At 40.3% G+C, this 24,335-nt stretch overlaps 1 protein-coding gene across 1 annotated transcript in view; it reads right to left on the bottom strand.

Moving 5' to 3' along the window:
* Mgam (maltase-glucoamylase) overlaps positions 1 to 11,529 on the bottom strand; it is a 113,112-nt gene extending 101,583 nt beyond the window's left edge. Inside the window, exon 1 of the mRNA XM_031381069.1 lies at positions 11,445 to 11,529. The gene's annotated coding sequence lies outside the window, so the exon portion shown is untranslated. The remainder of the gene's footprint in view (positions 1 to 11,444) is intronic.
* Between the last annotated feature and the right edge of the window lie 12,806 nt (positions 11,530 to 24,335).

Below are 24,335 nucleotides of genomic sequence, written 5' to 3'. Positions count from 1 at the left end.
CAAAAAAAAAAGAAAGAAAAGAAAAGGTGTCCTTGAGGAACAAATCATCCTGAGGGGTTTGAATGGAAGCACTGATGAGCACTGTGAAGTTCTGTTCTTATCAGCATGCTCTAATGTAACTTTCTTATCTTGTAACTGTTTTATCACCCTATTATCTGAAACACACACACACAGTAAAGGAGGCTCCTGAGTATCAATTGCTCACTCAAGGCTATTTTCCTCCTCACTCCACCCACTACTTTTTAGGCTGCCTTATAAACTATGCACTGTCTACTCATAGAGAATGTGTCCTAACTTCATTCTCTTTAGTTCCTATATCGTCATTCTTTCATCTATCAGTGTACTCGTATACCCTCTCCTCAGTCAGAAGCATTCCACAGCCCTCTGCCCAGAGATTAGATGACAAGGAGGTTGCTTCCCATATACCAGTAAGAAAACACACTGAGCATAATTGACTCTTACTATACAAAAGGAAGAAGAGCTGAAGGACCTTCTTTCTGGACTACCTTGTGTTTGTCTACAATAAAGTACCTAACACTAGTGTTCCTGGCTATTATCTAGAATAGTTCACATTAGCACAAGCTTTAAAAGAAATACCTCAATAGTTGTCCTTCTTGTAAAATTCCACAGAGGTTAATAATATTTCATAATTACTATAATTAAATTAACTAATAAGGCAAAAACTGATCCTATGTTCACTGTAGGAGAAGAGCTATTAGAATGACATTCCAATGACCATGGCTCTTTCTCTTTGGTGACTGCTTACAGCTGTGATGTAGGAATTTGTTCTTTATGCTAGTGTTTTAAATACTATGTTACATGCTATGTAAGAACGTCTCCACAGCTGAACATACTACGGACTTCAGGATATCTTGGCAAAAATTTAAAGTTAGACTCATAACCCAGAAGTTCCATTTGTATCAATTCATCCTATCAGTGTAATTGTGAAGCAATGTATACAGCAATGTTTTTTCATCATGAGAACAATATACTGTCCACAAGGAGGCCTCTGAGTGCATGAAACAATAAGAAATAGAATACTAATTGGATGACCCAAGGACATACACTTGACTTCTGGAGGAAGAGATGATTTAACTTGAAAATAACTGGTAGCTAAGTTCATTCACCCAGGAAAGAAAACAGAGGCAATGGTCCAGTGTTCTCTAAGATCTTGCTGTGGCAGGAAGAGATATCTCAAAGAGAAGACAAGAGGCAGCTAGAGGAGAACTTTTGACATACTGAAAATAGCATATTCCTTGATCGGAAGGACCTGGTAGAGAAGAATCATCTAAACCAAATGAACAAGGGTGGGAGGATTGTAAGTTAAATGTGTGAAACAGGAACTCTGAAACTTCTGATTGGTGAAGTTCTCAACCAAAGTTCTATCAGGCCACCAAAGAGCTTGAGTCAGGAAGGAAATCAGAGTACATTAGCCACTGTGTCCCAGAAAAACAAAAAACAAAACAAAAACTTCACCTAAAAATTATAAGGTAAGGAAAGAGTAACAAAGACTTTTAGAGGCTTCATAAAAAATAAAAAGTCAGTAGAAATCCTAAATCAAACGCTGGCTGAAAGTCAGTCTACAGATATAGGAAGCAAAGCCAAGCAGTTTCTATGGCCTTTCTTTGGCACCGTGACTAAGGAAACAACACAGAGGAAGAACTGGAACAGTAGAGTAGTTTCTCTTCAGGTGTCTAACTGAGAATAAAGGCAGCATCTGAAGGAGAGAAGAAGAATTAAAAATAGAAATGAGAGGGGTGAGAATGAAATGGAGGATGTATTCTAACTGCTTTCAGAAGCAGTAGGAGGAAAACTGAAGATGTTCTAAAGAAACAAAAGCCATGAAGACAGGTCTACCCAACTGGAGTAGCATAGGAATCACCAAGAGACTATGGAAACAGTGCAGGTGTATGATGGATATTCAATACAAGGGATGAGTATGAGAAAACTGGAGGTGAGCAGAAAGTTCCCAGTCCCCGTAAAAACCCTACACTTTCTCTATATACCCTGAAGATGCTGCCAGACAACTACTACCTGTGGGTCCCACCTGAAGACCTGGGAGGGCAGAGTAAGAAGCATGGCTACTGATTGCTTCAGAGTCCAGAAACAAATCTCTGGGCTTTTATGACATTTGGGGTGACATTATAATTATTGTAATGGAAGAAGCTTTAAAACTATGATTCCCGCAGACAATACTGCAAAGGGGAAGATCTTGGTTCACTTTAATCTGCCTTGACAGGTGATGCAAACAAAACAGGAGAAGCCTGCAACTTCTGTTTTACTCTAAATTCTTCCCCTCTTTAATGCTGGCACTACAAATTCTGTAACCCTTCTGCCTCACCCCAGGTAATACTTCACCATCTCCTCAACCTATCAACATTGACTTACAGAAAATAATATCTTTGTCTACAAAGATATAGCGACCTTAGGTTCTACTCAGCCTTGACTTTCAGAGAATGAGAGACAGCACTCTATGGGGAAAGACCATCTAACTCTGGGATCTTCCTACCTTTTCCCTAACCTTAAGCCTACCCACCTCTACAGAATGAAGACTTGAGACAAAGAAGTCTACTGTTTTTAAGCTTGCCCTTGAGTTTGGTATGATTCCTTCTACCAACCCCTATCCCTGTCCCCAAGTTTTGATTTGTGTGGGTTTCAGTTTTTGGTTTTGTGTCTTTTGAAGCTAATCAGCAGATGACCTTTAGATTCTGGTAACAACAGCTCAGGTTGAATGGCCAAGAAGTTCATGTGATCATTTGTACAATCTGGTGGTACTGACCCTTTCTTCCACACTGGCTTTCTTCCACACTGGCTTCCTCAACTTAGCTCTGCACCGATTCTCTCTCTCTCTCTCTCTCTCTCTCTCTCTCTCTCTCTCTCTCTCTCTCTCTCTCTCTCTCTCTCTCTCTCTCTCTGTGTGTGTGTGTGTGTGTGTGTGTGTGCTAGCTTAAAGTAACCATATATCTAGAGAGTTAGTAGATGAATGTAGCCCGACTGTAAATTGGGAAGACAGAAGCCTTCAGTGATTTAAGGTGACAGCCTCTTTAATTACACTGAGGAGGCAACTGGAGAGCCTGCCTGTCACATATGAAGCCTGGGTTCCATCATCAAAACCACAAGTTTTAAAACTTTACTTGAGAATAAAAATTAAAAAGGACTGGGAAATGAAAAAAAATGGTTTTAACAATTGCTGATTGGAAATCTGTCAACATTCATTGAATATTCTTTTTGTTAAGCTGGCATATAATTGAAGTTTTAATGCTAATGATAATCATAGTTGACAATGGTCGAGCCAATGTACTAGGAACTCTCCATAATTCTCATACAAGTAGGATGAAAATTAAGCTTCATCAGATCACATTCTCTATCACACAGCAGATTAGATGGGAGTGGGGATCTGAACACTGCCCTTTGGACTTCCCGGCCAAGCTTTCTATCTCCACTCTCTAGTCTATGCTGCTGGGCCCACAGCACACAGGGTACAACAGCTTATGCTTTGTGGGTGATTGCAGTTTTATCATGTTTCCTCTGGCTCATTAGCCAGGGCTGGACAGCAGATCACAGCTGCCTACGCACGTCATACATGCATGATTTTCTTTAATTCTCATAATCATTGTCCAGTAGGAATTATTTTCTACATTTCACAAATAAATTAACTGAGATATATAGAATGTGGTAGTCCAAAGCTCAGCCCTATAACACAGTCAAGAAAACCAGAAACCAATATCTACTGTGTACCACAAAGGCAGAAAAACATGTATATCAGTGAAAAATAAGTGTTTTTAAATTAAGAGGTTATGTACATGAGAGAAGCTTCTATGTAAAGACAACCAAAAGGCTTATAAAAGGAAACAATTTTTCTGTCATTTCTGTCTCCACAGCAGATGAGACATTTGTATAAGCGCCTATAAATATCAAATCGCTCTGAGTTTAGGAACCACAGAATATTCTCTATAACTGAAGAGAGAAAGGCTATTGATTGATGTCCATTGTTGCTCGGATTTATTCGTCATAAGGTTATCAAAGCTATGGTTTTAAATGGAGGAAGAGAAGTGTGCTTGCAGTTTGTTTGCTTGCCACATTTATTAAGCCCCTATTGTATGTAGGCATTCTTCTAGGAGCTGGCTATGCTCAGTGAACAAAGCATAAAAATCCCTGCCATGACAGAACCTACATTCCTGTGAATAGAAAAGCAAGACAACATACCAAATAAACCATATAGCAGATTACACTACAAAAGGTCTGTGGGAAAGCAAGCAGGAGAGAGAGCAGAGGAATGCAGGGAAAGAGATGCAAGGTAATAAAAAGGTTGTTCAGGGAAAACCTAACAGAGAAGATAAGAATTATTACCGCACATAAATCATGTAGATCCAATAGACGTTTTCCATTGTTAATATATAATTGTCATGTCTCATTTTGTGGGCATCATTATAGCTATTTGGGCAAAGTAAAAGACACAAGGGTCAAATTAATAAAATGGGCTTGTCAGTTAACTTGACAAAGTTGTATAACTCTCCTCTTCTCTGGAGGAAAGCCACTGTCAGATCCAAACTGTTCTTTTAAAACTCATGTGATAACAGGTAAGAAATCTAGTAAAACGTTTTATAGAGAACCAGAATGAGTCTGTTAGAAGGCTCCAATAAATGTGCTTATTTCGCAGGAATGCTCAACAATATTTAGCAAGTTTTCCTGTGATCACCTGGCTACTTTGAGAATAGAAAGGGAAAAATTAGCTAAGTGAAGAAATCACCCAGGTAGTGAAGTGAGGTCCTACCTGGATGTGTGACCTCAGGGGTGGGGGGACACTTAATATGAGACCTCAGTTTTCCAGCATTCTTTGAAAAGGGTGTATCTTTCTGTTATTTCAAGCCAGCATACACAAGGCTTTCTCTTCCTTATTACCCCCACCATTATGGTCTGAGCCAAGTTTACTTGGAAAGTGCCTGTCATTCTTAGTGCTCCATGCTTACAGAGCACTTTGTGATGTAACTCAATAGCTCATTAAAACTCCAGCGTGAGGGAGTGATTGTTTAAAGCCAGGGTTATCAGTATGAGTGAAATAGTAATGGGCTTTCTTGAATTCAGGCCACTGGAGAAAGTGTCATTCCACTTCCTTCAGGCACCTTTCCCAGAACAGCAGACTGAGAATCACTCCCTGTAGCACTCAAGGTCCTTTCTTCCCATAAGTCCTCTCTGTCCTGTACAGTGGTGCCAGAACAACAGTTAGAGATCAGGAGTTCCCCACGCACACTGGAACCACTCTTCACACTAGTACTGAGAACACACTGGCCGCTTTTCCAATGAAAACATGGAGTTAGTTTCTTCCTCTTCCCAGTGGTAACACCTTCTGCCTTCTGTGGCCAATCAGAAAAGAGATGCCCACTGTCTAGATAGGCCTTAGCAACCCTATTAACTGTCACCAGGAAGAAGCCAGTAACAATCTCTTGCCTTCTCCTCTTCCCCTGGGCACTTCCATTCTGTGTCACATAGAATTGCCAGTCTAAATATACATGATGCCCTTTGTGACTTCCTCCTATCTCCACCTGAGATCTCTCCTAACCCCTACCTCACATATTTTTCTGGATATCACTATACATGTAGTCACATCTCCTTGGCCTCTTCACTAAAACAATTCTGTATATGATCAATAAAGCCACAAACCCATAATCAGTAGAGCCTCCCTTGTCCTGACTATCATAGATCTCTAATTACCATTCTTCAACCACAGCACCATACCCTTTCAGAAATGACTGGCCCACAAAGCTGCACACTCACCCCCAGTCATACTCTTTTCCTTCATCTCTCCTAAGTTGTTTGAAGAATCTGAATTTCTGTCTGTTACCTCACTCACCCCAGATACTATTCTTCACATTTCAACACCATCTTAACCAAGTACATAGATTTATCTATAATCAGGCTTACAGATCCTGCATGAATCCAGAGGAATGCATATGTAAACACACATGAAACACGGGCTTACCCAGAGGAAAAAATAAGTGAGTTAAAATTTAAGAGTGTGCTTGCATAATTTGAGTGGTTGTTGGTTTTGTCCAAACAAAGTATCAAAGGCCATTTGACCAAAGAAGTCAGCACAAATTCATGCCAACCTGTACACACACACTTGCACACAAGTCTGAAGCCACAAAGGAATATGCTGTTCATAGACAAACCTCATTGTCTGCTGCTGCTGCTCCCAGTGGCTCTGAAGAATGACCTAGCAATAAAGGCTGAGGAGAGCAATTCACAGAAAGCAATCCAAGGGCTGGTGACTGCTTTCTGGCCAATCAGGAAAATGTTAATGACCTTTGAATGCAAATCACAGGCAAGCTTTCATTTCCAAGACCAGGACTATTAGTTAATTAGTAATCAGTCTTCCTCTAAGGCAACCATTCTCTGCCTGTGTGTGACAACCCCTTTGTGTGGGAAGAGGAGAGGTGTCAGATTATCTTTTCATAGAGATCACCAAAGAGCATAGAAAACACAGGTATTTATATTATGATTCATAACAGTAGCAAAATTACAGTTATATAATAGCAACAAAAAATAATTTTATGATTGGGTGTCTTCACAACATGAGGAACTGTATTAAAAGATTGCAGCATTAGGAAGGTTGAGAACCACTGCTCTACAGAGAACATCTCTAAGACCTTAGGGCAAGATGTCATGGCCATTTTTTCCTAGCTTGTGTGTTTATTTAGCCCTCAGGACCTTTAAGGTGTCTGTTAAAATATCACAGAGTTAACTAAATTTGTAGCAGTAAAAGAGAAAGAAAAGTAACTAGTCTGGAATCCTAGAATAACTCTGGTTTCTCTCAGAGATTATCAACTGCTCAGGAACTCATTGGCAATAATTCATTGGTCTGCTCATTTGTGATGGAAGAAAATTGTCTTGAAAATGTAATCAAAGCACTTTGATCTTAAGACCATGAAAATGTTCTTAAGATTGTTTCTTGCTATGGAGACCCTTTGGCAACCTCATATCTGGATATGAGTAGAGCTGTTTTTAAATGTATAGGTAAAATATACAAAAGGTATACAAAGAAAACTACTTATAATGAAATGGTTACTAGATCATTTTAATTGCAATAACAATAACAATTTTAGTTAATAATATTTTGACTAATGATGTAACAATAGGCATAATTATTATTGGTATTTCAAAGTAGTATTAAGTATCAACAATCTCTCAATATTATCTTAACTATATGAAGTAATATAACCTCTTGGTCCAAAGTCACAAGTATTGCTTAATACTACTGTGGTTTGCAGCCAAAATTTGTACTGCAAAGAAATGCTAAATCTCAGTTAGGAATTAACAAAGAATATGTAATTATTTCTCCCTTCCAAGTTCACTGAGTTCTCTGGTTTATGTCTAGAGACTACAGGTGCAGAACACTCCTTTATCACTGAGTATGTTTTCTCTAGGTAGCCCTCCCCAATGACTGCCTCACATGTAATCCATAAACCTGGGATACCAGTCCTTGAAGAAATAAGAACAAAAATCAAAGACGTGTAGGAAGGCTTTTATAACAATATATCTGAGTAATTTGGTGTCTATTGACCTTAATAATTTTTAAGTGTGAATTTTATTTTTAACCCTGTTTTTTATTTTATTCTCTAGTAATTTATTTATTTGTTTTTAATTCATTTTTATTGGATATTTTATTTATTTACATTTCAAATGTTATCCCCTTTCCCGGTTCCCCCCCCCAGAAACCCCCTACCCAATGCCCCTTCCTCCTGCTTCTATGAGGGAGTACACCCACCCATCCATCTACTCCTGGCTTCCCACCCTCACATTCCCCTATACTGGAGCATCGGGCCTTCACAGGACCAAGGGCCTCTTCTCCTATTAATGACCAACAAGGCTGGAGCCATGGGTCCCTCCATATGTACTTCTTAGTTGGTGGTTTAGACCCTGGGAGCTCTGGTTGGTTAATATTTTTGTTCTTCCTATGGGGTGGCAAAGCCCTTCAGTTCCTTCAGTCCTCTCTCTAACTCCTCCATTGAGGACCCTGTGATCAGTTCAATGGTTGGCTGCAAGCATCCACCTCTGTATATATCAGGTTCTGGCAGAGCCTCTCAGAAGACAGCTATATCAGGCTCCTGTTAGCACGCATTTTTTGGCATCCACAATAGTGTCTGTGTTTAGTGACTGTATATGGGATGGATCCCCAGGTGAGGCAGTCCCCAGATGGTCTTTCCTTCAGTCTCTGCTCCACACTTTGTCTCAGTATTTGCTCCCATGAGTATTCTGTTACCCCTTCTAAGAATGACCAAAGGACCCACACTCTGGTCTTCCTTCTTCTTGAGTTTTATGTGGTCTGTGAATTGTATCTTGGGTATTCTGGGCTTTGGGGCTAATATCCACTTATCAGTGAGTGCATACCATATGTGTTCTTTTGTGATTGGGTTAAAAATCTCACTCTATGATACATTGAAAATTTAAAAGTTTAAATATTTTTTTTACTAAGCACCATTTTAAAGACCCCTTACACTGATCTGCTTTTGTGGACCACTAAAGAGTCAGAAATTAGGGAGACAAAAAAGTCATGATTATGAACTATATCAACAAACCAAACAAACAAATGTTACCATCTCTCATTCTGGTCACATCATAACAACCTGGAACAATCAAAATCGAATCATTTTGTCTTTTTGATAAACTCAGTTCCTTATCCTTCAGTTTTTCATATCACCATTTATCATGAAAATATTGTCAGGAATCAAACTTCATCAGAGAACCAAAGGACCAACACCTAATGAGCCTTCTATTTCAAAGACTTCAGGAAATAGAGCTTTATAAACCCAAGGATCTACACTATGATGCCTTTGACTATTGGCCATTCTCATCCCTGGAGAGTGCGGCCTACACAGTTGTTTCCCTGAGCATCATCCTCACATTGGGAGTGCTTTATTCCACAATGGCCCCTTTAGCCACTGTCACTCTCATCCTTCAAGAGTATATTACTTTACTGTGTAACATACACTATGCTATGAATGTCCCATCTGAATTCATTCCACATAGAACACAATTACTGGGGAGTGGAATGGAGGCCAGATTAATATCCCAGTAACATTATACTGATATAGGCCCTGATGAGGAATCCAGGGCCCAGGAATGTTGTAAGGGTTGTTTTGCTGCTGACCAAAAAAGGTCTAGATCTGAAGTCAAAGCCCAGGTCTGCTTGCTAAAGCAGGAGCTTGGATAAGGAAGCCATCCAAGTTAAGTTTCTTAACTTAAATGGTGATTAAAAAAAAAAATTGGTACCTAGTCAAAATGTATAAAATAAAGCAATGTAGGTTGAAGTTGATGTTACAATTATTGTGAGACTAGTGTTCTTGCCACGATGTGGGCTTCTTCTTTGACTGTGTCAAGCATAACTCATGATGATGAACACAGCAAGAAAAAGATGGGGCATCTATTTCACACTAAGCCTACACTTAATATTGGCATGTGTGACCTTGTCTGATTATAGTAAATAGTAAGATTTAGAAAATTCTGCTTCAAGTCCTTGATTTAAAAGACAACTCAGGAAAGTCCAAAGAACAAGTACTAGGATGTTTTGAGTCGTTTTCTTCTGAGTGGCATAGCCTTGGCCATAGAGATGCCATGAAAACATGGCTCATCAAGAGCTATGAAGATCTTTGAATGTAAGGAATATGTAACAGGATAGGACAATTTCTCTACCACTTCGGCCACCACACTTTGAGTGGTTCTCAGACTCCCACATCTAAATCAAGCATTGGCCTCTTGGCTATTCTCCACTCGCAGTGACAGAAACCATAGTGACCCACTTCTCTACACGGTGCAAGTCAAGCTTTTGTGTACTGTAAATGAGGCATCATCAGAATTAAACACTAATAGAGGGATCCCTATAGCCCATATTATACAAAACGACTCAAATATTTTCTCCATTTCTTCCTCATACTATGCTCTAACGTGGGTACTTTTATCCCTCAAGATGAGAAACATGAAGCACCTACAAAAACCTGCCCAACTGTGTAACACAATAAACTTTTTAGTATTTAATTCAACATATGACATCTCCCTCTCCCATGGTTCCCAGTAGTGCAAATGTACCTGGATGAGGAACCCTGGGAGATGTGCAAGGTATGTCAATTGGCACAAATGTTATAGGCTAGGAGAAAGAAGTGAGAGGGTTTATTGACCATTTAACTTAATTACATATCATGGCAAACACATGTTCTTGTTGCTTTTCTCATACCTCCTTTTCCTCAAGGGTTTCCCTCAGTGCATAATAGCAAACCCCTGGGTACCCATCAAGGATCTGTTACATGAGTTTCTTCCAACTCGCCATCACAGACAAAGCCCTAAGAGGGCTTAATCTAATAAAGAGCCCAGAGAGCCAGGAAAGCCCAGTCTGTATCCTTTCTCCTCCTTGTGGTCTCTTGTGTACCCTCCCTTCCTAGATAAACCCAGTTTATATATACACTCTTCTCACCAGTATACCTTCTACCAGCTATGGGCTGAGGGTGACTGACACATATCTGAAGCCATTCCTTCAGTCTGAAGCTGTTGAGTACAGTGTTTAAATAAAAGCAAATCATTTTTTGAAGGGTAATTAAGTATTATATCACTGGATGACTGTTTAGAAGTCTCCAGATGGGATGCAGTATCATAAAAGCATGAGATTTGAAATGAAATGAGCCTGTGCAAATGGTCTGTATACTCTCTGCATATCTCAATCAGTCACTTAGAGTTTCTGAAACTCAATTTTCTCAACTATAAATTATGGGTGATAATATAAACATATAAACACAATTTTTTAACCAAATGTGAGATAATTAGTAGCTGATCTGGAATGTCAATTTCCCAGCCCACTTTTATTACTACTACTACTACTACTACTACTACTACTACTACTACTACTACTACTACTACTACTACTACTACTATCTAAGCTGAAGGTCTGTTAAGAACTGCTTTTCTCCAGTCTTGCTATGGTGCACACCCTTAATTCCAGGACTCAGGAGGAAGAGGCAAGAGATCACAAGCCTGTGGCCAGCCAAGGCTATATAGTGAAACCTTGTCTTATGAAACCAATGACTAAGGGATCTAGCTCAGTGATAGAGTGAATGTAATGTGCACGGCCCTGGGTTCCAATCCCCTATATCTCAACACAGAGCTGTTTCTCCAATTTGTTAGCCTCCAAATTGCCCCCATTAAACTTACTTTAAAAAGGTGGGGTGAGGTCTTTCCCACCACTGAAAACTGGAATAGATGCATGGAGGAGAATCATTGTATAACTCACTAAACTGATTCTACAGTATAGTGGAAGAAAACAAAACCCAGATACTATGCCCATCCTGACCCACGCCACCCCTGCCACATACACATTCCATCTTCCCTCTGCCTCTTGAAACAGGTTCCCCATACACTTTCCACTGTACCTCTTTATTAAAGCTGAGATCTTTCCCTACCTTTGTTCCACATGGAAGCCAAGCCAGTCACATCATATGCCACCTGGATGGGGAGAAAAGGAATTAAAGTGAGAAGCAGTCTTCAATGCCCAGAAATGTGAGAGGAAGGTGAGGATACAAACAACACGCAGAGAGGGTTGCAGAATTTCCTCGTGTTGTGAAATGCCTACTGTTCCACCATTTTATACTGCCTTTGTCATTCCCCACCCCTGGGCATAGATAAGAACTTGTGCACGCAGGAATCAAGGAGAGAGGCATTACAATAATACGTTACCTAATACTCACATGTTCATAATAAAACTCTACATCTGTACACGACACCTTGAAGCTTTCAGAACATTTAATCTGCATCATCTTTTAGATAACAACAGAGCCATGGGACAAGGCAGGTATTTTAATCCCCATCAATAAATGAGGAAAGAGGAAAAGGTGACTGCTAAAGGTCATTTAGTGCCACATTCACTGCCCTGATTTTAACCTAGTAATCCAAGGTTCATAGAGTCTACAGTCAGTTGATATGAAAAGTGCTTTTCAGTTTAAAACTTGATCCTTGCCTTCAACAAATTCAACATTCGTTTGTTACCAGGACTCCAGAACAGAAACTCGTGAATTCTACCAATTATCAGATTCTACTGTCAGTATCCAAAGATGGCTACCTCCCTCCAACTCAGATCTTATATGAAAACTCCATCATTTTCTCTGTGGCTTCCTCACCCTACTGAGATAGACACACCCCCAGCCCCAAACAGTCCATTCCTGCAAGGGCAGCTCAACATGACCCTAACCTTATGATCACAACCCAAACAGCCTGCACTAAACAGATAATTCAAACGTCCTAAGTGGATTCTCCACCCAAACATTGGATTGGAGATATGAAATATGCATTGTCTTGATAGACAGCAGGCCTGTGGATCGTGTCACACTGCTGAGAATCAGAAAGTAAAGAGTGTAACGAAGTACTTGTTTGTCCCAAAGAAAATTGAATAGATAAACAAAGAGCAACAGGAAGAAGACAATTCAAAAATCTGCTATGGCTTGGGTATAGTTTGTCCAGTAAGAGATACTATTGTGCTATGAAAGGAAGCCATGGGACCTGAGAAGAAGCAGAGCCTGGGGAGTGGGCCACTGAACATCTTGCCTTTGCAAAGAAATAATGTACATCTCACAGGAGTCTGGTTAGCTCTCGGGACAGTTAATACAGAAGTGTAACTGCCCCTTCCTTGGGCTTTGTGTTTCTGTCACACTGAGTAATTTCCCCTTCCTGCAAAAGCTCCTGCTATCTGCGATGATGTAATGAAGCCAACCCAGCCCCCAACTCCCAGTCAGATCCAGCAGTATACTGCTTAGACTTCGATCCCTCAAAACTGTGAGCTAAATAGACCTATTTTAAAAATAATAATAATATTAACTTTCCCCTGGTATTTAGTTTACCAACTGAAAACAGACTAGTATAAAACCCAAAAACAGAGAGAAGAACTGCCAGTGTTTTTCTAATTTCTGTGAAGTTGATGTATAACCTTCATGTGACTCTTCTGATTCTGCGTACAAACATGACTTTCCTATGCTATTGTTCTCATTGCTCACAGTGGGAATGTGTGTGTGTTTGTTGCTGTTTCTGAATGTTCCCAAGCCATGTAAGTAAAAGATCCCTGCTAGCCCTCCTCTGACAGGCTCAAGGGGTCTTCTTTCACCCAGCTCAAATAAATATCTCTGCTAAAACTTTGTCACTCCAGTTTATCCCGTGAACTACACATCTCTCCAGCTGCTGGTGTTTTGCTGAATATTATAATCATCTGCAATTGTAGAAACTCCAAATCTCCACAGACACCTATGAATTGTTTGGGATGTGTGTGTGTGTGTGTGTGTGTGTGTGTGTGTGTGTGTGTGTGTGTGTGCGCGCGCACGCGCATGTATTATATATTTAAAGTAAAAGGCATGTGTCCTGAGGGGTAAATGATGGCAGAGTGGGAAGTGCATAATACATTCTCACTTTGATTCAATTTTAGACTAAGAGTGTTGAAGAAAATAAGTAATATCAATCAACTTTGAATCACAAAAATATGGGAGTAAATATGACCGTAAGTAAACATGTATGATTTCCTCTAAATGGTCTTTGATAGTTGTACTTCATTCCAGTCTCATACCATGGATAGACAGCTAATCCAATGTAAAGGTATACTGTCTAAGTTCACAAATAGTGTCTAACAGCCATGTGTGGAATCTGCCATTATGTCCTTCTCTCTGACCCAGCCCACTTTCCCAGAGTGCTTCTCTCCCACATACTTCTCTCTGGAACCCACGAGGGCCACACTGTTTCCTGCTTGAACTCCACGTCAGTTAGACAAAGACTTCTCAAAGAATGAGTGCTACAGTCTCATTACCTTACAATCTGTGAGAGACCTGGGAAGAGTTCATAACCACCCAAGGTATTGTAGCTCTATTAGTTTTAATAAAACCTCCTCCCTTTAGTTCATGGTTGTGTACCAAAGAGAAACTTGAAAAATGCCCAGCTTCCTTTAAAAGAAGTCCCTACTTGTGGGAAAATGGACTGTGCCAGGAAACTTGGAAGGCCTGGAGCAGGAGTTTCACTTGCCTCTGACCAGACCCCTATCACGTGACCACACTCCCTACATAGGAATGTGACCTATGGTCACATAAATCAGAACAGAGTTCTCCACACTAATGAGTTATCTAGAGGTCCTGAGGGTTTAGCCAATAAGCTTCCCTTTCCATACATTTCTTCCTGCAAGAGGTATTTAATCTCTAGTCCACCCTAAGGAGGTAGTATGCACCCATTTTCCATGATGAACAGTGAATAAACCAGGAGCATTGAGATAGCCTTTCTCTATGCAGCCATAGCCTGAGGCTCCCTCAGAAGGCCTCTGTGCTTCCAGGTAATCACCACTGCTGAACTAAGCCAGAGTTCCCCTTCCTCCCTACTCCTGACCCTGGGCTCATCCTCAGCCCATGGGCCTCCTCCATTCTTGGTTCCTCTTGCATGACTTTCAGTAGTGTCTGGATGTCCAGAAGTCTGAGATGCTCTGTCCCAGCTTCATTGCAGGTTGCTGGATGCCCGGTCCTCCATTCCTGACTCTTCTGCATAGTTTCCAGTGGTGATTGGATGCTGGGGAGTCAGGGCACCCCAGTTTCTGCTTCTCACATCTTAGACTATGTTTTCCCACCTCCTGAGCAGTATATTGTTCCTTCCCTCAAACCCAGCACCCTACTGAAGCCCATAGAAAATACAGTTTGGTGTATCCACAGATTTTGTCTGCCCAGCAGAGTTTCTACATCCCAGCTGTGGGGCAAAATGTGCAACCACATCTACCCACAGCCCCTGCCAAGGAAAGTGAGCCTTTTTATGCCCCTAATCATAACGTTTCATATTAGTATCATTACTGGCTGCATAGCACCTAATCCAAGGACATACAACCGAAGTTTGTACTGTCTGACAGCTACACCACCTCCATGATATTTGCACATAAGACCTCAAGAAATTTGGAAGAAGGATTGATTAGTAATTGGGGTAAAGGGCAGAGTAAAATAAGTGAGAGCTAGGTGAGAGAGAATCCTTAGACTCACAGCAGACTAGTGTGGATCTGTCCACATCCCTTTGACAATTATGTGTGATGAAATCATATGCTTCAAAATGGAAGAACTAAAGGCATCTTTTATTTCTACTCATGATTCTCCTTTTTTTCTGATTCGTTAGGAATCAAATTTACCTCCTCATTCCATTTCTTGCTTTCACATGCTGTAATAGTCAATTTGATTTCAGACACTTCTTAAACACAGGATACCTCTTGTTTCTCTCCTTCTACAAATATTTGAGCAATAGTTCTCCTCTGTCACTCCTATCCACCTCCTTCTCTTGCTCCTTCTTTCCACTCTGAATGTTTGAGTTCCAAGGGCTAGGTTGCATATCAGATAAGTTAGTATTAGCATTCATCTTCCAGTAATAGTGATTCAAACATCATGGCTCAAAGACAGGGAGTTTCCTTGTAGTGTGCAATGAAGAGCCTGGAAGACAGCAGTTGCTGGTCTGCATTCGGTTGCTCTGGGATCTGAGGAATCTAGGGTATCAGGGTGAGTGTTTAACATTTGTCTTTCCTCTATGTGTGTCTCCAATCATAATAGCCAAGTTTTCACACAAAATCAAAAGTATCAGGACTTTCTAAGAAGTCTCATCTAATTATTCCTTGCATACCATCAGCTATTATGTGGAAGAAAAGAAATACATATCTTATTTCTAGTTAGGAAAGTTCATGTTTCCAACAAAGAAAGGGGTTGTCAGTAATGAAGCAGAGGGCTCATATCACATAGACACTTGGTACTACTCACCACACAGAATGGTAATCCCATATGTGGACCTGCTTGGGCTAATCATGTGCTCCAACCTTAACGGCTGCAGACTACTGCCTCAGCACTATGTTTGGTTAGACAAGAATAAAACTCACACTGTCACATACCTCACATAAGAGCAATTATCCAAAGAGCTTTTTAGGACCCTGGGAAACTATAAAATATTCAAAAACCAATCATCATCCTTCAATCTCTAACTGAATATCTATCTATCATCTATCTAGGTCTGAATTTCACTGTGCAGCTCTGGTTGGCCTAGAACTCACTATGTAGACCAGGTTGGCTTGCACAAAAATATGCCTGTATCTGCCTCTTGAGAGCTGCACACACTCAGCCAAAAGTGTGTATTACCACACTCAGCCAAAGTGATTTGTGTAACTATTATTTTTATATGTGTACATATATGACAAGTATGCATGCCTATATGAGAAAATGCCACATGTATATGAAAGAGAAGCCAGAAACAGGATTGAAGAGACAGGTGGTTGTGAGCCACTTGACATGAATGCTGGGAGACAAGTTCAGGTCCTTTGGAAGAACAAATCATCTTCAACACCAAATGATCTCTCCAGCTCCATTAGATCTAAGCATTCAAGTGAATGACAAATAAATCCTATGGCTAAGAATACAACATGGAGCCATTGTTTTTAATAGCTGAGTAGTACACTATTATACAAATGTACCATATTTTCTGTATCCATTCCTCTGTTGAGGGACATCTGGGTTGTTTCCAGTTTCCGGCTATTATAAATAAGGCTGCCATGAACATAGTGGAGCATGTGTCCTTGTTATATGTTGGAGCATCTTTTGGGTATATGCCCAGGAGTGGTGTAGCTGGGTCCTCAGGTAATTCTATGTCCAATTTTCTGAGGAACCACCAGACTGATTTCCAGAGTGGTTGTACCGATTTGCAATCCCACCAGCAATGGAGAAGTATTCCTCTTTATCCACATCCTCGCCAGCATGTGCTGTCACCTGAGTTTTTGATCTTAGCCATTCTGACTGGTGTGAGGTGGAATCTCAGGGTTGTTTTGATTTGCATTCCCTTGATGTCTAAGGATATTGAACATTTCTTTAAGTGCTTCTCTGCCATTCAGTATTCCTCAGTTGAGAATTGTTTGTTTAGCTCTGTACCCCATATTTTAATAGGGTTATTTGGTTCTCTGGAGTCTAACTTCTTGAGTTCTTTGTATATATTGGATATTAGCCTTCTATCAGATGTCAGATTGGTAAAGATCTTTTTCCAATATGTTGGTTGCTGTTTTGTCCTATTGACAGTGTCCTTTTCCTCACAGAAGCTTTGCAATTTTATGAGGTCCCATTTGTTAATTCTTGATCTTAGGGCATAAGCCATCAGTGTTCTGTTCAGAAAATTTTCCTGTGTCCATGTGCTTAAGGCTCTTCCCCACTTTCTCTTCTATTAGTTTCAGTGTATCTGGTTTTATGTGGAGGTCCTTGATCCACTTGGACTTGGGCTTTATAGAAGGAGATAAGAATGGATCGATTTACATTCTTCTACATGCTACAGTTGATCCAGCACCATTTGTTGAAAATACTGACTTTTTTCCACTGGATTGTTTTAGGTCCTTTGTCAAAGATCAAGTAATCATACGTGTGTCGATTCATTTCTGGGTCCTCAATTCTATTCCATTGATCTACCTGCCTGTTTCTGTACCAACACCATACAGTTTTTAATCACTATTTCTCTGTAATACAGCTTGAGGTCCAAGATGGTGATTCCCCCAGAAGTTCTTTTATTGTGAGAATAGTTTTCACTATCCTGGTTTTTTTGCTATTCCAAATGAATTTTCAAATTCTTCTTTCTAACTCTATGAAGAATAAGCAAATTGATGGAACTAGAAAATATCATCCTGAGTGAGGTAACCCAGTCACAAAAGAACACACATGATATCCACTCACTGAAGAGTGGATAATAGCCCCAAATCCTAGAATACCCAAGATACAATTCACAGACCACATGAAACTCAAGAAGAAGGAAGAACAAAGTGTGGATGCTTCAGTTCTTATTAGAAGAACAAAAAAAAAAAAAATACTCAAGGGAGGAAATATAGAGAAAAAGTTTGGAGCAAAGACTGAAGGAAAGGTCATCCAAAGACTGACCCACCTGGGGATTCATCCCATATACAGACACCAAACCCAGACACTATTGCAAATGCCAAGAAGTGCTTGCTGATAGGAGCCTGATATAGTTGTCTCCTGAGAGGATCTACCAGAGCCTGACAAATACAAAGGTGGATGCTCAAAGCCAACCATCAAACTAAGCACTGGGTCCCCAATCCAGGAGTTAGAAAAAGGACTGAAGGAGCTGAAGTGGTTTGTAACCCAAAGGAAGAACAGTAATATCAACCAACCAGACCCCCCAGAGCTCCCAAAGACTAAACCACCAACCAGAGTACACATAGAGCAAACCATGGTTCCAGTGGCATAGGTAGCAGAGGATGACATTTTTGGGCACCAATGGGAGGAGAGGCCTTGGTCCTGAGAAGGCTTGATGCACGCAGTGTAGGAGAATACCAGAATGGAGAGGCAGAATGGGGTAGGTGGGTATGTGAACACCCCATAGAAGTAGGGGGAGGGAGGATGGGATAGGGGTGTTGCAGAGGGAAAACTTGGAAAGGGGATAACATTTGAAATATAAATAAATAAAATATCCAATAAAAAAATGAATACAACATGGATCTTGAAGAAAGGTCCAGTATGCAAGCTATGTTCTAGTTCCTACAGAGCAAGTGGTCATTGCTGAGCTCCTGGTAAAAATTTTTTTCCTCCTTATATCTTAGTGCTTTTCAAATGTAAGTGTGCAATGTGCATCAGAATCTCCCAGATGGCTTGCTAAATGCAGACTATGGGGCTGTACCTTTAGGTTTCTGATGTTGTGGTTAAAGTGAAGACTAACAAGTTCCACAATTAACTAGGGAGGTGGCTTGTAAGAGAACAACAAAGAGTGAGACTGAATGTTTTGCTTGATGTTTGTAACTATTGTATCAAGTTTGAAGAAGAGAACTTTTTAAGTTACTCTTTCTCTGGGATGAATGCTTTTCAAAATCATCACAGCCAATGAACCAAATTCTTACCCTCACCTAATGTCTGTGCCACCCTCCAAGCAGAACCATTGTTCATTGAAACAGTTGGTGAATGACTTCATGGATAGACCATCTTAATGCACACACCATTTCTTAAATGAATGTAATCTGTTCTCTGTGGGCTGAGAATAAAAACACTCACTCAAGTCAAATAGTTTTAACCATAGCAGGAAATCTGTATCCAAAAATTGTGCCTACAATTCACTTGTTGGTGCAACAGAACTGTCAACTCTTAGCTTAGCCACTATGGAGGTAAAATCCTTTGGTGATGTGAGGGTCATTGAAGTACAGCCTTATTACAATGAAGTCCAATGTTTAAAAATTGTTCTTATTTTGGGCTTGTACCACAGTAAGAGCCAAGATTTTAAACTCTACTAAATACAAAACAAACAAAAAGACTTTATATATTTATGTTCATTTAAGAAAATACCAGTAGTGATGTATTATTTTGAAGTATACAATTAGTATGTTTGGAGTTATTTAAAATTTATATTGAGAAAAATGTATATATTTTCAATATTGCTGTAGACAAGCATCTACATAAGACTGTTCAATTGATTGTTGTTTTATATCAAACAACTTTTATAATACTCATTTTTATTGTTACAATATTTTATAAATTTTAAAGAATATGACAAAATAAAAAAACAAAAGGAATTGCAGGTATTGAAGGGGGGTCTCTAGGAGGTGTTGGGGTATAAAAGGGAAACAAGAATGTGATGCAATTCTATTTACTTAAAATATGTTTTTAAATGTTAACAAACTCAGATAATTGAAATCATGTATCTTTTCTCATCATAATCCAATAAAACTTAAATCAATAAAAAAGACTCAGTTTTTAGTATTCTAACTTCTTGATTTCCTTATATATTTTGGTTATTAGGTCTCAATTGAATGTAGGGTTAGTGAAGATCTTTCCCAATCTGTAGGTTACTGTTTTGTCCTATTGACAGTGTCCTTTGCCTTACAGAAGCTTTTCTGTTTCATGAGGTCCCATTTGTCAATTGTTGATCTTAGACCCTAAGCCACTTATGTTCTGTTCAGGAACTTTTCCTCTGTGCCAATCACTTCAAGGTTATTTCCCACTTTATCTTCTATTAGATTAAGTATATCTGTTGAGTATAGATCAATGTATATTGAAGTTCTTGAAATACTTGGACTTGAGCTTTGTACAAGGTGAATAATATGGAACAATTTGCAGTCTCCTACATGCAGACCACCAGTTAAACCATCAGCATTTGTTGAAGATGCTTTCTTTCTAACACTGTATGGCTTTTGCTTATTTGTCAAAGATCAAGCATTCATAGTGGGTGGGTTTATTTCTGGGTCTTCAATTCCATTCCATTGATTGATCTGACTCTGTAAAAAACAAATAACCCAGTTAAAAAGCAGGGTACAGAGCTAAACAGAGAATTCTCAGCTGAAGAATCTCAAATGGCTGAGAAGCACTTAAAAAAATGTTCAACATCCTTAGTCATCAGGAAAATGCAAATCAAAATGACCCCGAGATTCTACATTATACCAATCAGAATGGCTAAATTAAAAACAGTGACAGAACATGCTGACAAGGATGTGGAGAACAGGAACATTCCTCCATTGCTGGTGGGATTACAAACTGGTACAACCACTCTGGAAATCAATCTGGCAGTTCCTCAGCAAACTGGAAATAGTTCTACCTGAAGACCCAGCTATACCACTCCTGAGAATTTAGGCAAAAGATGTTCCACCATACAACAAGGACACGTGATCCACTATATTCATAGCAGCCTTATTTGTAATAACCAGAAGCTGGAAACAATGTAGATGTCCCTATACTAAAGGATGGCTACAGAAAATGTGATTCATTTACACAATGGAAGATTATTCAGCCATTAAAAATGAGGACATCATGAATTTTGAAGGCAAATGGGTGGAACTAGAAAATATCATACTGAGTGAGGTAACCCAGACCCAAAAGGACATGCATGGTATGTACTCACTGATAAGTGGATATTAGATAAAAAGTACAGATGAAAGTCACAGACCATATAAAGTTTAACAAGCAGTAAGGCCCAAGTGAGGTTGCTTCAATCTCACTTAAAGGGGAAACAAAATAATCATTGGAGGAAGAGAGGGAAGGACGAGGATGGGAGAGGGGAAGAGGAGAGAAAAGGGGGACAGGATCAGGTACAAAGGGGGATATGAGAGAAGCCCAGAGAACCAGGAGAATAAATAGAAATATGCAGCTGTCAGGAGTTGGGGGTGGAGGAAACCTCTAGAAAGTCCCAGTAACATGGGATATGAGAGGCTCCCAGGACTCAGTGGGGATGATCAAAGCCTAAATACCCAACATTGGGAAGATGGAACCTGAAGAGACCACCTCCAGTAGATAGACAGGGCCCACCCACCCATCTTCAAAGTTTTAACCCAAAATTGTTCCTGTCTAAAGGAAATACGGGGACAAAAATGGGGCAAAGACTGAAGGAAAGGACATTCTGTGACTGTCCCAACTTGGGATCCATCCTATGAGCAGGCACCAAATCCTGACACTATTGTTGATGCCATCTTAGGCTTGCAAACAGGAGCCTAGCATGGCTGTCCTCTTAGAGGCTCTACCAGTACCTGACTGTGACAGATGCAGATACTTCCAGCCAAACGTGGCACTGAGGTTGGGGACTCCTATGGAAGAGTTAGGGGAAGGATTGAAGGAGCTAAAAAGAATGGCAACCCCATAGGAAGACCAACAGTACTAACTAACCCAGACACTTCAGAGCTTGCAGAGACTAAGCCACCTACCAAAGAGCATACATGGTCCGGGTGCTTTCTAAATGGTTACACAACAGGTTAGTTCCAAACCTATTTGTTAGCGCCTAACAGAAGTCTGAATTCAGCTGTGGCAATGCTACACCCATTGTGTAAATAGAAGGATGATAACAAAGAAGACAGGTCATCCAGAAGAGCCAACAAAAGAAGACCTCATCCAAGATCCATCTGAAGGAAACCTGTGGAGTTTTCTTCTCAGTGTCTTATTTTACTAATACCTATGCTAACTTTGTATGGAGGCAAACATGTTGCTTCAGCAAGTCTAGTGAGATTCTCCTGCTTTTCTCCTTAGCCATAATAATGGTCTCTTGATGAGATATAAACCTACCCAGATTCAGTTTTTCCAACTCTCCTGAGAACTGAGTTGAACTATCTCTCGCCTTCCACTGCTGCCCTAAGGTTGTTTCCCAATAGCTTGTTTGCCATCTCGACAGACAGTCTGCACCCAAGCCCCTGCAAATATATATGTATGACTGAAAGCAAAGAATACTGCCAGACTCCTCATCCTATCAAGACAGGGCATCCTTCTCACTTAGAGAAGGAATACCAATACTGAATCCTAGCTTCTCACATTTGTGTTTGGTGACTTTGGCCAAGATAATTGATAATTGGACCTTTCTGAAGCCTCTGCTATCTCATAAGCAAATTAGAAGTAGAATTTACAAGGAAATCTGAAATTAAAGAAAATTGAATATACCATAATACATTAAGTGGAGTCTAAAGTTTCAGTTATTTAAAATATAGGAACAAATTGTGACTGTATTAAAATAAATTCCTGGGGCAAGCACTCAGGACCAGAAAACTGGGAATTCTAGAAGTCACAGTGGTCTGGCGCCACCTAGTGGGACTCATCAGTGTTAGGGGGACTTTGAGCCTGGCTCCCTGCAACAAGAGGGAATGTCCTGGCACGTGGCAGGATTATTATGAACTATTTTTTTGTTTAGTTTTGTTTTGTTTTTGCCTTTCAAACTTGTAATTAAAACATATAAGACAGTGAATAAGTTAGGTAAATCAAATACGTAGTTTGAATAAATACATAAGATATTTCATTTAAAGTGACATTAAAAGTAAAATGATATTTTACTTATCTCAGATGACTTATTTTTCACAATAATTTATTTTTATTAACTTTACATCCCGATGGCAGCGCCCTTCCCTCTTCTCCTCCCTAGCTGAGATTCTTACTAGTGGCTGGATACGGAGGCTGAAGTGGCTACCTCCCGTAGCCAGGCAGGACTTGCAGTAGACTGGGGGTGACATCAACCCACCCACAAAATCTTCAACCCAAAATTTGCCCTGCCTTCAAGATGCACAAGCATAAATATGGAGCAGAGACTTGGGGAACGACTCGCCAATATTTGCCCCTGAGACCCACCCCAGGGGAGAGAGCCAACCCCTAACACTATTAATGTTACTCTGCCATGCTTACAGACAGGAACCTTGCATTACTGTCTCCTGAGAGGCTTCATCAAGGAGCAGATGGAAACAAATGTAGAGACCTACAGCCAAACATCAGGCGGAGCTCTGGGAGTCATGTGAAAGAGTGGGGGATAGAATTGAGCAAGCCGGAGGGGTCAAGCATACCACAAGAAGACCTATAGAGTCAACTAACCTGGGCTCGGGGAGCTCACAGAGACGGAACCACCAACTAAAGAGCATGCACATGTTGAACCTAGGCCCCCTACTTATTTATAGTAGATGTGTAGCTTGGTCTTCATGTGAGTCCCCAAACAATTTGAGCAGGGGCTGTCTCCGACTTTGTGGCCTGCCTTCAGATCCCCTTCCCCTAGCTGGACTGCCTGGTTGGGTCATTTGGAGAGAATGTGCTTAGCCCTGCTGGGACTAGATGTCTCAGTGTGGGGTGGTACCCAAGGGAGGCTTCCCCTTCTCTGAGGAGAATGGGAGGGGATAATGGGTGAAAGGGTTTGTAAGGAAGGGGCTGGGGGAAGAGGATTATGAACTCCTAATTTTAATCCCTGTATTTGATATATATATATATATATATATATATATATATATATATATATATTTATACCTAATGACCTAGCTATACCACTCCTGAGAATATAGGCAAAGATGTTCCACCATACAACAAGGACACATGCAAATGTGATTCATTTACACAATGGAATATTATTCACCATTAAAAATGAGGCAAATGAGTCCCTCGTGTGTGTGTGTGTGTGTGTGTGTGTGTGTGTGTGTGTGTGTGTGTGTGTGTGTAAATTGTAATTAGAACAGGAGATGGGAATAAACTAGTCATTTTAGGAGCAGGGAACTAAAAACTGAACAATTCATCGTTGTCCTTGTCCAGAAGCTGAAATGCCCTTGCTTCTCAGGGCAGGAATCCCAGGGGGCACTTTGGTTTATCTTTTCCTGAACGAGCACCCCTGCTTGGCAGAACTACATGATCATGTGACTGAAACTCCAGTCCAAACACTAACCCCTTCAAGCAAAGGGCTTTGGAACTAGGTCTCTGGATGTTCATGGTGGAAAGAATTATATTTATTTCCCAGTTTCAGCCATCTCCTGAACAACATTAGGGTTACCTCTTCAGAGTAAAGAGGGTTTTAAAAGCCTTGATCAGAATTCTGTGGAGGGCTACTAGTGAAAAGCTATGTCT

This window comes from Mastomys coucha, unplaced genomic scaffold (assembly GCF_008632895.1).
Source record: "Mastomys coucha isolate ucsf_1 unplaced genomic scaffold, UCSF_Mcou_1 pScaffold20, whole genome shotgun sequence".
Lineage (NCBI taxonomy): Eukaryota > Metazoa > Chordata > Mammalia > Rodentia > Muridae > Mastomys > Mastomys coucha.
Note: the sequence above shows the minus strand (reverse complement) of the source record. Positions and strands in the feature narration are given on the sequence as shown.